The 14,540-nt window shown below is 44.4% G+C and overlaps 1 pseudogene; it reads left to right on the top strand.

The window, feature by feature from the left end:
* The first annotated feature begins 4,670 nt into the window (after positions 1 to 4,670).
* On the top strand, positions 4,671 to 7,576 carry LOC127433215 (interferon-induced very large GTPase 1-like; annotated as a pseudogene).
* Positions 7,577 to 14,540: the final 6,964 nt, after the last annotated feature.

Here is a 14,540-nt window from a genome sequence, read left to right on the forward strand (position 1 = left end):
ATTCCAAGCACCACGAAAGACCTCAAATTTTGTACTCTTCCACTTGCGCTCTATTTTATGAGCTGCTCTCTTGAGAACATGAGTGTGATCATTGTACCAAAGTGTGGGGCTTTTGTCTTTAATTTTCTTTAATTGAAGGGGGGTGACACTATCAAAAGTTCTAGAGAAGACTGTATCTATATTTTCTGATTAAATCAAGTTCTACATTTTTTTGTTTACTGAGTATTTGAGACAAATATGGAAGGTTATTAGTGAAACTATCTTTAGTGGAGGAAAGAATAGTTCTACCTGATCAATATTGTGGCATAGATTGAGTGACCTTTGCTAAGCACTGCATACAAGAGACAAGGAAATTATCTGAGATGTCATCGCTCTGCGGCAGAATTGATATATTATCAACATCAATTAAATATGACAGAATTAAATCTAGCGTATGATTATGGGGATGAGTTGATCCTGTCATGTTTTGTCTGAACTCAACAGAGTTGATAATATCAATAAATGCTAATTCCAGTGTATCATTTTCTTTATCTATGTTAATGTTGAAGTCACCAACGATTAAAGCTCTATCCACAGTAACAACTAGATCTGACAGAAAATCAGGAAATTCTCTAAGGAAATCAGAATATGGCTCTGGTGGTCTGTATACTGTAGCAAGAACAAAAGACGACAGGGATTTTTTATTTTATATCTGATGATGTTACATTAAGCATTATCAGTTCAAAAGAATTGAACTTATATCCTGACCTCTGAGTAACACCAAAAACATTACTGTAATTTGTAGTAACACTTCCTCCTTGACCTTTCAGGCGAAGCTCATGTTTATAACAATAACCTTGGGGAGTAGACTAATTTAAACTAATATTCATCATGTTTAAACCAGGTTTCAGTCAGACAGAGCAAATCTAAATGATCTGGAATAATTTAATTTACAATTAGTGCTTTGGATGAAAGCAATTTAATGTTAAGTAGCCCTACCTTTATATGATGTTTATCTTAAATGTTTTGTTATTTTCAAGTTTGATATCAATCAAATTTTTTTCTAAATGACTTAGTGAGGGTTTTGTGTTTGGTAGTTTGGGGAACAGACACAGTCTCTATATGATATCTAGGTGAAACAGTCTCTATGTGTTGTAGTTTACTAGAGAGGAGAGTGGCACCTTCCCTGGAGGGATGAAGTCCCATCTCTCTTAAGCAGGTCAGGTCTACCCCAAATATTTGTTCAATTGTCTATAAATCCTATGCTATTCTCCGGACACCACTCAGAAATCCAGCCATTCAGTAACACAAATCTACTATAAACCTCGTCACCAAGATGAGTAGGGAGTGTACCAGAGCATATTACAGTGTCTGACATCGTTTTTACAAGTTCACACACTTCTTTAACATTATCTTTAGTGATCTCCGACAGCCAAAGCCAGACTTCGTTAGTGCTGACATGAATAGCAATCTTAGAAAATCTATGTTCAGCATTAGCCAGCTCTTGTAAATTTGATTTGATGTCAAACGCTCTGGCTCCCGAAATGCATTGTACTATGGAGGCTGGAGTCTCTATTTCCACATTTCTTACAACAGAATCACCTATAACCAGGGCGTTTCCAACAGGCTTCTCAGTGGGTGCATCACTGAGTGGGTAGAATCTATTGGAAGTCCTAACAGGAATGGGAGAGTGGTATCGCTTTGCCCTACAAGTATGCTGCCGAGACGGCACCCAAAAGCCCTGCTGGGACTCTACAGCCGGAACCGAAGTGTGTGTGTTGCTCGTTGTACTACCCGCATCTGAAACAATATCTACAGGCTCTCTTTCTCACTGACCTCCACTAGCATTCGGATGTGTGTCTCTAACACATTAATCTTCTCTGTCAGCCTGACTAATTCATTATATTTATCACATGTAAATCCCTCACTGTTGACGGTGAAACTATAGTAAACATATGGCATGCAGTGCAAGTAGCAATAACATGTGCTGATGCCATGGCTTACTGCAATTGTTTGTTGTGGTGCTTCTTGGGCAGCATGGGTTTGAGATCGATGTGAATCCCTCATACAATTATTTGTTGTTGTTGTGGTTCCTAGTCAGTGGTGCTCTGAGATCGATGCAATAATCTGTGTAAACACAGAGGAGAAAACGGTGCACACGGTAAAATGCACGCAGTTTAATCGCGATAATAATAGAAATAAGTGAACCAATAAGTGAAAAATGCACGCACTTAAAAACTATGCAAGCTGAAAAAAGGCAGAGATTAAAGATTAAATGCTGAAAACAGAAAAATAAGCAATGCTAAAAAGGCTAGCAGGCTACAAACACAGACTCAAGCTAGGCGCCAGCAGGAACAGGAAGTGACGAGTTGGTCTCAGCTGGTCTTGCAGTTGCAAGAGGGGGCAAATGTAACTAATTTTGTTCTCATTTACAGGGAGAATCATGAAGAAACTCCTGGAAGACTTGGCTTTAGCAAAGTACTATGATGAGAAGCTCACCCTGAATAAGCTGCTCAGAAATTCACAACAGAACACTGACATTTTTGTACACTACAACATGGATTTTGGTAACATCCCTAAGAAAATATCAGATGGCTTGGTTGAGATTAGCTGGTATCTTCCTTGTGGGAACAAGGACATTGTTGTCTTTCCTGAGCTTCTAGCTATTACAAACTTAAGAGATGGCATCCAGAACTTTGAAACACAGTACTCTTTTCTTTGTGAGACTTCCATTGCAATGTTTGTGTTCTTTGAAGACAAACTTCCAGATACAGAGTACATTTCACTCCACAGTCAGAAATCTAACCTTCAGATATTTCATGTTAGCCACTCCAACAATGAGAGTATAAAAGCAAGCACAACCAGAAGAAAAGCAATTTCATCTTTAAAGCCAAGCAGAATGATGCAGACTTTGTTAAAAAAAAATTCAAACCAAGCTGAAAGACACAACTAATAACTACAAACACAAAATGTCTGTTGTTAAATTAGCTGAGACTGCACAAGACTTGGAGATATTGGTGGTGTCACAGATCCTTCTGACCCACCTACCAATTTCACTTAACCCTCTCACTCTCCTGAGTACTGATCACACACACCTGCTTCCAATCATTGCATCAATCAACCCCTCTATATAAACCTCACTCTCCTTCCATTCTGTGTCTGGTCTCAACTTCATGTTCAGACTCACTCACCTGTATCTCCAGTGTTAAATGCCATCATGATTCCTCTCCTCTCCAACAACTCTTCTACTCCAAATGTTTCCTCTCCAGCGACTCCAGTGTCCATCTCCTCAATGCAAGCTTCATTGTTGCAAACCCTCCACCTCAAGAAAAGTCACCATCTCTATCAGCATTAGTCTTCATCACGTAAACTATCACCACTGCAACCCAGTACTGTCACGTCATCATTTACCTGCTGTCTTTGTTTGTGTGTCAATAAATACCTGCTTGGGTTCAAACATCATCCTCGAGTCTGAGTATACGTTACAGAAGACCAGACCGACAAGAATCATGAACTCAGCAGGTCCGGATCCCATTCTGGAGCTGATTGACACACTATGGCGTGCACTCACTCAACTCCTAATGCCTCTGCTTCACCCGCACCAGCACTTCCGCAATTTCTTCATCGGTCTACTCAGCCAGTCCCGTGGTCAATCCAGTGCCCTTCTCAGAATCGGAGGAGGACTGCGGTGGTTTCCTACTCCAATGTTCGCTCGCCCTTGAGATGCAGCCACATCGATTCCCCACTGAGCGGTCGAAGGTGGCCTACATCATCTCCTTGCTGTCTGGAAGAGCACTTCAGTGGGCCGATTCACTCTGGGAACAGAAAAGTCCAGTAATACAGTCTTTTGATAGCTTCGTTCTGCACTTTAAGGAGGTGTTTGGAAGTTCTGAGGGTGACACATCAGCTGCTGAACAGCTTCTCAAACTTCGTCAAGGTCAGTCCTCTATTAATGACTATGCTCTAAAGTTCCGTACTCTGGCAGCATCTAGTGGCTGGAATGAGTCCGCTCTACTGACCACTTATTGCCATGGACTCGATCCCAAGCTGCGGCTGCATCTCTCATCATGCGACAACACCATGGGGCTGGAGCGCTTCATTCAATTCTCCATCAGAGTAGCCAACCGGATGAAGAGCTGCCTCAATGAATTATCCACCTTGCAGTCCCCGCCTTTCCCTTCACTGAGGTCCCCTCTCCACTCTCCAGAACCTAGCAGCGAGCCCATGCAGATGGATGCTTTTCGTCTTTCCACTGTAGAGCACCAACGCTGGCTGAGCCAGGGTCTGTGCCTGTACTGTGGTGGTAAGGGACATGTAATCTCTGCATGTCCCACTCAACCTCCCCGTCCTCAGTTGAGCCACCAGACCACAACTATGGTCAGTACTTCTCCTTTAGTAACCTGTGTAATGCTTACAACTCCTGATATCTCTCTTTCAGTATCCGCACTACTTGACTCAGGCTCAGCCGGCAATTTCATCTCAGATGCGCTCTGTCACCAACTCCAGCTTCAAAAACGAACCTGTGAACACAAGCTTCAAATCCACTCCATAATTGGCAAGCCCTTAGGAAGAGATTTTATTCATCATTTCGTGGGTCCTGTAAGACTCCAAGTGGGGTGGCTGCATAATGAAGACATCACCCTACTGGTTCTGGTTCCAGTCATCTCCTAGGTTTCCGGCGATGTCCTGAAATGGGGGCCTCAGTTTTTCCCTGCCATATCAAGGAGGCTCTCAGCCAAGGTTACATCCGAACTTCCACTTCCCCTGCTGCTTCGAGTTTCTTCTTTGTGGCTAAGAAGGACGGAGGCCTATGCCCTTGTATTGATTACCGCAGGATTACGGTGAAGTTACGGTATCCACTTCCCCTCGTCTCAGCTGCCTTGGAACTGTTGAGAGGAGCCACTGTTTTCACCAAGCTGGACCTTCGCAGCACTTACAACCTCATTTGAATACGGAGAGGAGACGAGTGGAAGACAGCCTTCGTGACTCCTACAGGCCACTACGAGTACCGGGTGATGCCATATGGCCTGGTAAACGCCCCCTCCATGTTCCAAGGCTTCATGAATGAGCTGTTCCGTGAGTATCTCCAACGATTCATCCTCGTCTACATTGATGACATACTGGTGTACTCTCGGAACATGACCGACCATCGTCATCATGTAGCGCTTGTGTTGGAAAAGCTGAGGGAATACCACCTGTACCTCAAGGCTGAGAAGTGTTATTTCCACCAGACATCCCTCCAGTTCCTTGGCTACATCATCAGCCCGGAAGGCATTCGGATGGACGAGGGGAAGATAACAGTGGTACAATCCTGGCCCACTCCAACCACCATCAAGGAGCTCCAGCGATTCCTAGGATTTGCCAACTTCTACTGCCGCTTCATCATGAACTACAGTACCCTCACATCCCCGCTGACCTCTCTTCTCTGATCCAAACCCAAATCTCTCTCCTGGACCTCCGAAGCTTCACACGCCTTCCAACTCCTGAAAGATGCCTTCACCTCTGCTCCACTCCTTGTACACCCTGATCCAAATAAACCATTTATCGTTGAGGTAGATGCCTCCACCAGCGGCGTAGGAGCAGTCTTGTCTCAGCAGCAGGGGAAACCACCGCTACTTCATCCATGTGCCTTCTTCTCCAGGAAACTCTCCCTGACAGAGCAGAACTATGACATCGGGAACTGAGAGCTGTTGGCAAGTTAGCATTTTAGAGGTATTTCAACTCCTGATGATGTCATGTTTGAGGGACGTTCTGTTGTGTGCCTCATCCAATAGGAGTTGAGAGTTCGATCCTTTAGTGAGCAAGGCTTCATGGGATTTGTAGTCTTTTTTGGACTCCCTTTGTTTGATTTTGGTGCGATTTTTATCAGTATAATTTACGACTTGGAATGTGGGGGCTTGAGTTAGGTTTTTACGACTGTGTTATGCCTGCCTTTGTCTTCTATCTGAATACATGAGGCCCAACACAGATAAAAAACATCAACTATGATGAACTACTTTATCAGTGCAGTATCTACACCAGAAATCAATAAACAATAAGATGGCGCCACAGATAGCTGCTTCGGTGTGGAGCTCTCTAGCATTTTTGTTACTTTTGTTTGTTTATCATGTTTTTTTTCCCGATCAGTTACACCAGGGATGAACTGCTGAATATTCGGCAGAGCATACCTGATAATTTTTTTTCTGGTGATTGATTATTCTGATGTTTTATTAGACATCATAGTTGGAGGCGGAGCGGTGCTCTAAAGACACATGCGAGGGAAGTGAGCTGGCACGCTTGTGAAGCTTCGTCAACGTGACTTTAGGACTCCGCTGCTGAGTATTCATCTGGCGAATGTCTGCTCCCTCGCCAACAAAACAGACGAACTGCTTCTGTTTACTCAAACAAATAAGGACTTTTCTAACTCTGCTGCTCTGTGTTCACAGAAACCTGACTGAGTGAAGCCATCCCAGACAGCGTGTTACATCTGCCAGGCTTTCAGCTGTTCAGAGCAGATCGCACCGTGGAGTTATCAGGGAAAACGAGAGGCGGTGGACATGCTTTTACATCAACTAAAGTTGGTGTACAGATGTAACAGCATTGAAGAAGATGTGCTGTCCTAATTTAGAGGCACCCTTTCTACTCACCATGGAAGTTTTCCTTATTCTGGTGAGTGTTTATATCACGCCACAAGCATTCATGAACGCAGCGTTCTAACAGCTGGCTGATCACATCACAGACATGAAGCAACAACACCAGGACTCTCTTATCATTATTCTGGGAGTGGGCACAGAGAGCTGGGTCAGTTTGGTTGAGAGAAGATCAGACATGGTGGTATTGAAGGCTGAACTGAAGTCCACAAATAGGATTCTTGCATAAGTCCCAGGTCTGTCGAGGTGTTGCAGGATATAGATTATACAGAGTGTTCCTCTGAGCTAGCACAACTAGATAACAGCTATGAGCATGACAATGAATTAGCAACTCTTGTCGTTGAATTGAGTGATGTAACAATCATCAACATCGTCATGGAGAACTCCACAGAGATTAAAGACATTTTACAGATCATTGTTCATGCCTTCCTCAGGATGAAGGAAATAGGTAAAAAACACGTGTTTATTTGTACACCAGAATGTTGCTGATGTCTCAGCCCATGATTCAAACATGAGAGACCGTAAAGTTTTCTTGGACCAACTGGATGAAAAGACTCAAGCTGCAGCCAAAATGGAGAACAAACTGGAATACAAGAAATTTACAGATGTGATGCAATATGACACAGATACCGGTGACCACTATGTTCCTGGATTGTGGCATGGAAACCCCCCAATGGCACCACTGATTATCGGCTATAGTGAGTCTGTGTATGCTCCCAAAAAACATCATGAAGATCTTTAGATGTTACAATGTCAGCGATTTTGATCAATTTCTTAAATGGACGAAAAGCCTCTGGGATTCTGTGAAATTTGAGAAATTAATCTTTAGCTTCAGAAATAGCCTTGTGGCTGATGCATACATGAAACTGGACACCGTGTACAACAAACAGGATTGGTCACTGAGAAAACAAATGCATGCATGGGCATGGGCCATGGGCATGGGCATGGGCATAGGGCAAAAATCCTAAACCATGGAAAATTTGAAATCTCTGAGAAGTGCAACATTGCAGATATCCACTGTCAGCTGCAAAAAGTTGCAGAAGCTAAGCTTTCAAAAGGAGAAAAATAAATTATAGACAAGATTGAATCTTATTATGAACAAGGAGAGGGTCATGTTGAACGTTATCGACAAGACTTTATATACTGTGCCAAGTGTTTGAGGGTAGAGCTTTCAAATTCTATCAAATGCAAACTGGATGCAGCTCTCTCTCGTCAAAATGGAATGATTAAGGTAGAAAGCATCAAAACGACATGCATGAATACAATGGAGAAGAGATTGCTAGATTTGCTGAAAGATTGCCATGAGAAAAAGTCAGAAATGTCAGATTCTGTGCTGGAGGAAGCATTTTAAAAAATGTGGCAAGAGACTGTGAAGAAAATGTCATATACAGGGTTCCAACGACAAGATATCACAACAAGTGTTTTCTATCAGCTAAGGAAAAATCTTGAACCTAGAGGAAGTTCAGTGGCTCAAAGTGTAGATAAAGTAAAGGATTTAAATACATGTGGCAATAAAACATTTGATGTCTCCAAAGGCAACTTTATGACCAAGTATTTTTATGGTAATTGGAACAGGATGGCTCAACAGATGTCAGACAACCTTATTGCTGATTGTCAGGAATTTGTACAGAAAAAGAGGGCAAGTAAGGATGATTACGATGACATATATGTCTGGAAAATTCTTAACATGACTGATGAGAAACTGAAGGCTCATGAAGATCCTGGGCTAAAAGAAGATTTTGAGTTGTCCCTGAAACTACACATATGTGGCTTTGCAAGCAGACAATTTCAAGAGATTCACAATCAATTTATTTACAACAACAACCCACTCAAATCCATGGAAAAGTTCAAACAAAAACCATTCTGGTTTTGTCATAGCAGATTCTTCAGAACAGCATTCGAAGAGTAGTCGAGTCAAAAACTTCTAGGATTCACAAAGTTTCTGATTCCAAAAATAGACTTTTATAACAAAGTAACAAAGCCGAGATGGTCCATGGAGCATCTGAAGTTAAATTTTAGAACATGCCTTTTTTATACAGTTTCTGTTCTCTTTGAAGATGGCCTCTTCATCCAAAAATGACCTCATGATATCATCCAATAATATCATCCAATAATATCAACCAATAAAATCTTATGCCTTGATTATTTACGTCATCACTCCTTCTAACAGGACATCCTGGCTTAACTTACTTCAGTGGTGACAAAAGCATAACTATTTTAATTTATATGCATAAAACACACTGTAATCACTTCATATGGTTACATATTTTATATTAACTAACAATCATTACTTTCTGCATTAATTTGAAAAGAATATTAAATGATTTCACTTATTTCAGTTTATTGGTCACACACAACACATCCCTGTGAGAAGAAGTGTGTGTGTGATGCCACAGGTGGTGTTTTTTTATCCTTGAGACTTCCTCTTGATGCATGCATCTCTATTCACCCTAGTACTCCCTATTTCTCTTGATGCATGCTCCTCGGTTCACCCCAGTACTCCCTGTTCCACAAATTGTCTGCATCAAATCATGCATTGTCGGACTCTGTTCTATTAAAAGCATTAACTTATTATTCCTTGACACAGACAAATCATGCATTGTCTGACTCTATTCTATTATAAAACATTCACAGAAAGGGCCTTACAAAGAGACACAGAGACTGCAGTTCTCCCTAGAGCCTTTTTCCATTGATTTGCTCTTTGATTATTAAACTGAGTAAATGATAATTAATCAATAAATGAATGATTACATATCTAACATATTGAATAACATTCATAATGCAGTTATTCATAGCACATTGATTACACATTGTCATTTTTAGATCATTGCATATTGCATACATGTTAATGCAATCATCAAAATAGACTAACTGAATGATTAAATTAAAATGTACTATAGTTTCATTGACCTTTTTCATGAATAAGACCAATGTCAAAGCTCCCTTTTTAGTGAGATCAGTCAGGGGGCTGGTGACATCCTAATATTTATGCATGAATCTCCTATAATAGCCAGCCAGCCCCAGGAACTGTCTCACCCCCTTTTTGGTCTTGGGCCTCGGGCAGGACACAATCGCCACAGTCTTGTCAATTTGGGGACGCACCTGCCCGTGGCCTAAGTGGAACCCCAGATACCATACCTCCACACGCCCAATCGCGCACTTCTTGGGGTTTGCTGTGAGTCCCGCTCGTCTCAGCAATCTCAGAACTGCCCTCAGATGCTGCATGTGTCGCAGCCGAATGCGGTCTGAGGATTCGGTCCATGAGACGCTGAAATGTAGCCAGGGCTCCAAACAAGACGAACGGAAGCGTCACAAATTGGTGTAATCCAAACGGCATGGAGAAGGTTGTTTTTTCACGGGAAATTGGTGTCAAAGGGATCTGCCAATAGCCCTTTGTCAAATCCAGTGTCGAATAAAATTGAGCAGTGCCCAACCGATCAAGCAACTCATCAACGCGAGGCATTGGGTATGCGTCAAATTTAGATACAGTGTTGATTTTTCTATAATCCACACAGAATCTTACAGACCCGTCGCTCTTAGGAACTAGAACAACTGGGCTGAACCAATCGCTGTGGGATTCCTTTATTACCAACATATTGAGCATAGCAACCAATTCTTCCCGGACAATTTTCTTTTTGAGCTCGGGAAATTGGTAGGGTTGGCTACGTACCACCACCCCCGGCTCGGTCTCGATGTGGTGCTGTATGAGGTTCTTGCGAACCGGTAGAGGGGAAAACATGTCTGCAAACTCCTTCTGCAACTTGGCAACCTCTGCAAGTTCATACGGTGAGAGGTGGTCTCCGCAAGTGACCGGGGTGAAATTATTGTGTTTTGTATTCACCTCTGGCCCGAGCTCCGCCCTCTCCGGGACTACCGTAGCCAACGTCACAGGGACCGCCTCACTCCACAATTTCAGGAGATTGAGGTGGTATATTTGACGTGCGCCCCCTCTATCGTTTTGCTTTACCTCATAATCGAGATCCCCCACTCGTCATGTGACCTCAAAGGGTCCTTTCCACTTGGCGAGTAATTTGGAGCTCGATGTAGGAAGTAATACGAGTACCTTATCTCCTGGTGCAAATTCCCGCAGCCAAGTTCCCCTGTAATACAGTCAGCGCTGTCGTTCTTGAGCTTGGAGCAAATTCTCCTGTGTTAGTTGCCCCAAGGTGTGGAGTTTTGCTCTAAGATCAAGAATGTATTGAATTTCATTCTTGCTGTTTGAAGGTCCCTCCTCCCAAGCTTCGAGCATAACATCAAGCACGCCACGCAGGCGCTGCCCATATAGTAGCTCGAATGGGGAAAACCCCGTGGAGGCTTGTGGAACCTCTCGTACTGTGAATAACAGGGGATCGAGCCATTTGTCCCAATTTCTAGCATCCTCATGTACAAATTACGAATCATATTTTTAAGGGTTTTATTAAATCGCTCCACCAGGCCATCTGTTTGTGAATGGTAGACGCTGGTACGGATTGATTTAATGTCCAATAATTCGTAAAGGTCGCTTAGTGTTCGTGACATAAAGGTTGTGCCTCGATTGGTGAGGATTTCTTTCGGAATCCCCACCCGGGAGATTATTTTGAAGAGTGCCTCCGCAACACTGCATGCTGAGATGTTGCACAGAGGCACTGCTTCCGGATATCACATTGCATAGTCCACTAGGACCAATACAAAGTGATGTCCGCGTGCTGACCGCTCTAATGGCCTGACGAAGTCCATTCCAATTCTCTCGAAGGGGACTTCGATCAGCGGAAGAGGGCGCAATGGCACTTTTGGGGTGGCCGGTGGATTCACCAGCTGGCATTCGCGGCATGCCGCACACCACCTGGGGACATCGCCGCCAATGCCCGGCCAATAAAAACGGGCTATTAGATGGTTCAGTGTTTTTCTTTCCCCTAGATGACCCGCCATGGGATTATAATGAGCCGCCTGGAACACCATTTCCCGACGGCTCCGTGGTATTAAGAGCTGGGTTCTATCATCCTTTGTATGAGCATCCTGCGTCACTCCATACAACCGCTCGTTTATAATTGCAAAATAAGTATATAAAAGGGAGACACCCGGCTGGAGTTGTTGACCATCGATCACTCTCACTTGGTCAAAGGCGTGCTTGAGTGTTTTGTCTCGTGACTGTTCCAAAGGGAAATCCCCTTCGGAAAATCCCCCGAGGATGGGAGGGGCTGCAGCCTCTCCCCCCCTCACGTCATCCTGATGTGGAGTAGACGAAGACGGTCCTGGCTCCTCCTCCCCTGCCAGAGCATCGCATATCTCACATCTCATGGCTTTAGTGTAGGACCAATCCGTGCATATTCCCTTTAATACATTTCTAAACTCAGGCCAATTAGTCCCCAAAATCAGCGGATGGGTGAGGCGGGAACTAACCGCGGCCTCCACTCTATGTTTTGTTCCCTGAAATTTAATAACAAGGGTCACCACAGGGAAGCTGTGAATATCCCCATGCACACACTTCACCCTCACTGTTTTAGCTGTGCCCAAAGCCTTGCGTTGAACCAAGCATTGGTGGATAGTGGTTTGATTACAACCCGTGTCCACCAATGCTTGGTGAGTACCCCCCTTGACACTTACCAGTATCTGGTACACTCCGGCCCGATCGGGGGCAGCCTGCAGAGTGTCAGGGCACTGTTGCTGCTGTGGGCGACGGGAAACCCTGCACGTGGGGAACTGGCTTTGGTGGCAGGACTCCTCGCCTCCGCGGGGCAGGAACGGGCTCTGGGGAGAGAGCAGAGTGAGAGAGAAGAGGGGAGGGGGAAGAGATAGGGGAAAACATAGGGGAGGGGGCGAGAGAGTGGGAGGGCTCTTCCGCCCTCTGGTAAACTGCCAAATGGTCCTCCGCCAGTCAAACGACTTCCTCCAGTGATGCTGGGCAGTGGCACTGGACCCACTCCACCGTTCCTCTTGGCAGTCGATGGATTAGCTGCTCCAGTACCACCTGGTCGACAACTCCCGCGAGTTTACCTGTTGGGTAAAAGCTAACGGGCTGTCGGTCTTCTCCACCTTCATGGATCGGAAGAGCTGCCGGCACTGCTCTGGGCTACGACCAACCCGCTGCAGGATGGACTTCTTCAGGTCTTCGTAGGCCAGGAGGTTATGTGTTGTTGTGCCGCAAACTGGGCTTCCCCGGACAGCAATGGGAGAAGCCGGGCCGCCCACTGATCTCGCAGCCAGATTTTGGCGGTCCTTTCGAACAAGTCGAGGAAGGCTTCCAGGTCGTCTTCCGCCCCCATCTTTAGAAGTGTGGGTGGGGGCAGGGGGCTGTAGTTGTCCGAGGTCGCAGCCGGGGCTCTCTCCTGACTGAGGAGGCGCCGGATTGCATGCCGGTCCTCTGCTTGAGCTCGTAGGATCTCAAAAATCCGGTGGTCTTGGTCTTGATGCAGTTCAAGCAGGGATTGTTGGTGCGACTGGTGTAGGCTGGCGAGAGACTTGAGGATCTCGGCCAACTGCGAGGACTCCATGGGGCATACTTCAGATCTCCCGGGTTTCAGCACCAGTGTAACAACTTCACAGCAGAAGGGAAGGAGAACACAGGGAAGCGGGTTTTCCAGGCTCAGGTAAGACTTTTAATCAGCCACTTCAGTGCTTTACAACTTCACAAACTCATCAGCTTCACAGGCACGTAGTTACTTAAACACATCAGCTTTCATAGGTACGTAGTTACTTAAACACATCAGCTTCACAAATACAAAAGAAGGAATGTAACAGCTTCAGGAGCACCGTGGCCTTCCTTGTGCCAAACTCTCTCTCTCCTCTGCTGGTGGCGTGGCTGCTTATATGCCGCTCTCCCCATGCTCACTGGAATTAGAGACAGGTGTTACACATAATCTAGCTCAGGTGCGAGCGCCCTTACCGCTTTCTCTCTCTCCTGACGGACGCTTGACCACGCCCCCGCTGCCACAGATACTAAGGATGGCCGCAAAATATTTACATGCCCACAACAAGGGAAGTCTTTCATAAAATCAAAGGACTGAGGAAGTCATGGTGTGTTTTTCACGTGCCTCCATGTGAGCCTGTCTCGCTGAACATATACTTGTCCATCCGAGGAAACTGGTTGCCTGTTTTGTTTCTTTTTGTGCTGGTTCCGCCTGGCAGCTGGAGTTTGTTTTGTGGAGTAACACTCCTTCGGGACAGTTGTGGATGAGTCTGCCTGTTCTTTGTGCTTGTGCCTCCTGTTGGCTGGAGTTTGTTTTGTGGAGTATTTTTTGTAGGACATTGGAAGGATTAAGTCATCTGCTGCACTCATGAACAGCCGACTCACTGAACATTCGTTTGACTGTCCGAGGGAACTGAATGGATTTTTTTTTTTTTTTTTTGTTCTGATAGCGGCTGGAGTTTGTTTTGTGGAGGAACACACCTTCGATACAGTTTTGTGAATGAATCTTCACATTCTTTGTGTTTATTCTGCCTATTGGCTGGAGTTTGTTTTATAGATTATTTTCTGTCATGTAATTCTGTCTCGCAGAATTTGTATTGAAGCACTGGACTTGAGTATTCCGATGGCAAAGTTGTCGCGGGGACTCTCGTAGGCGTACATGGACATTTTGAGTTTAGAGGGATGGACGTGCGCAGCGTTAATGTGCACATTTTTCTTTTTTCTGTTTGTTTGGTTCGAGGGGAAGTTTGGGGTTTGACTGTTGCACTAATGTTGGAATGTGGTCTTTATTATTTTAATTTTGACACACAATATATTTTTCTGATATTTCAAAATGTCAGATGTTAATATGAGTGGAGTATCTCTCTCTACGTGGAATGTGAATGGGTTGGGGCACTCCATAAAAAGAAGGAAGGTTATTTCTTTTCTTAAAGGTAAGAAATTTGATATAGTGTTTCTTCACGAAATGCATCTTTCCCCACAGTAAGCTGAAAAATTTGGGAAGATATGGGGTGGACATGTTTTCTTTAGTGCTGGCTCAAGTAAGA

The sequence above is a fragment of the Myxocyprinus asiaticus genome, chromosome 43 (genome assembly GCF_019703515.2).
Source record: "Myxocyprinus asiaticus isolate MX2 ecotype Aquarium Trade chromosome 43, UBuf_Myxa_2, whole genome shotgun sequence".
NCBI lineage: Eukaryota > Metazoa > Chordata > Actinopteri > Cypriniformes > Catostomidae > Myxocyprinus > Myxocyprinus asiaticus.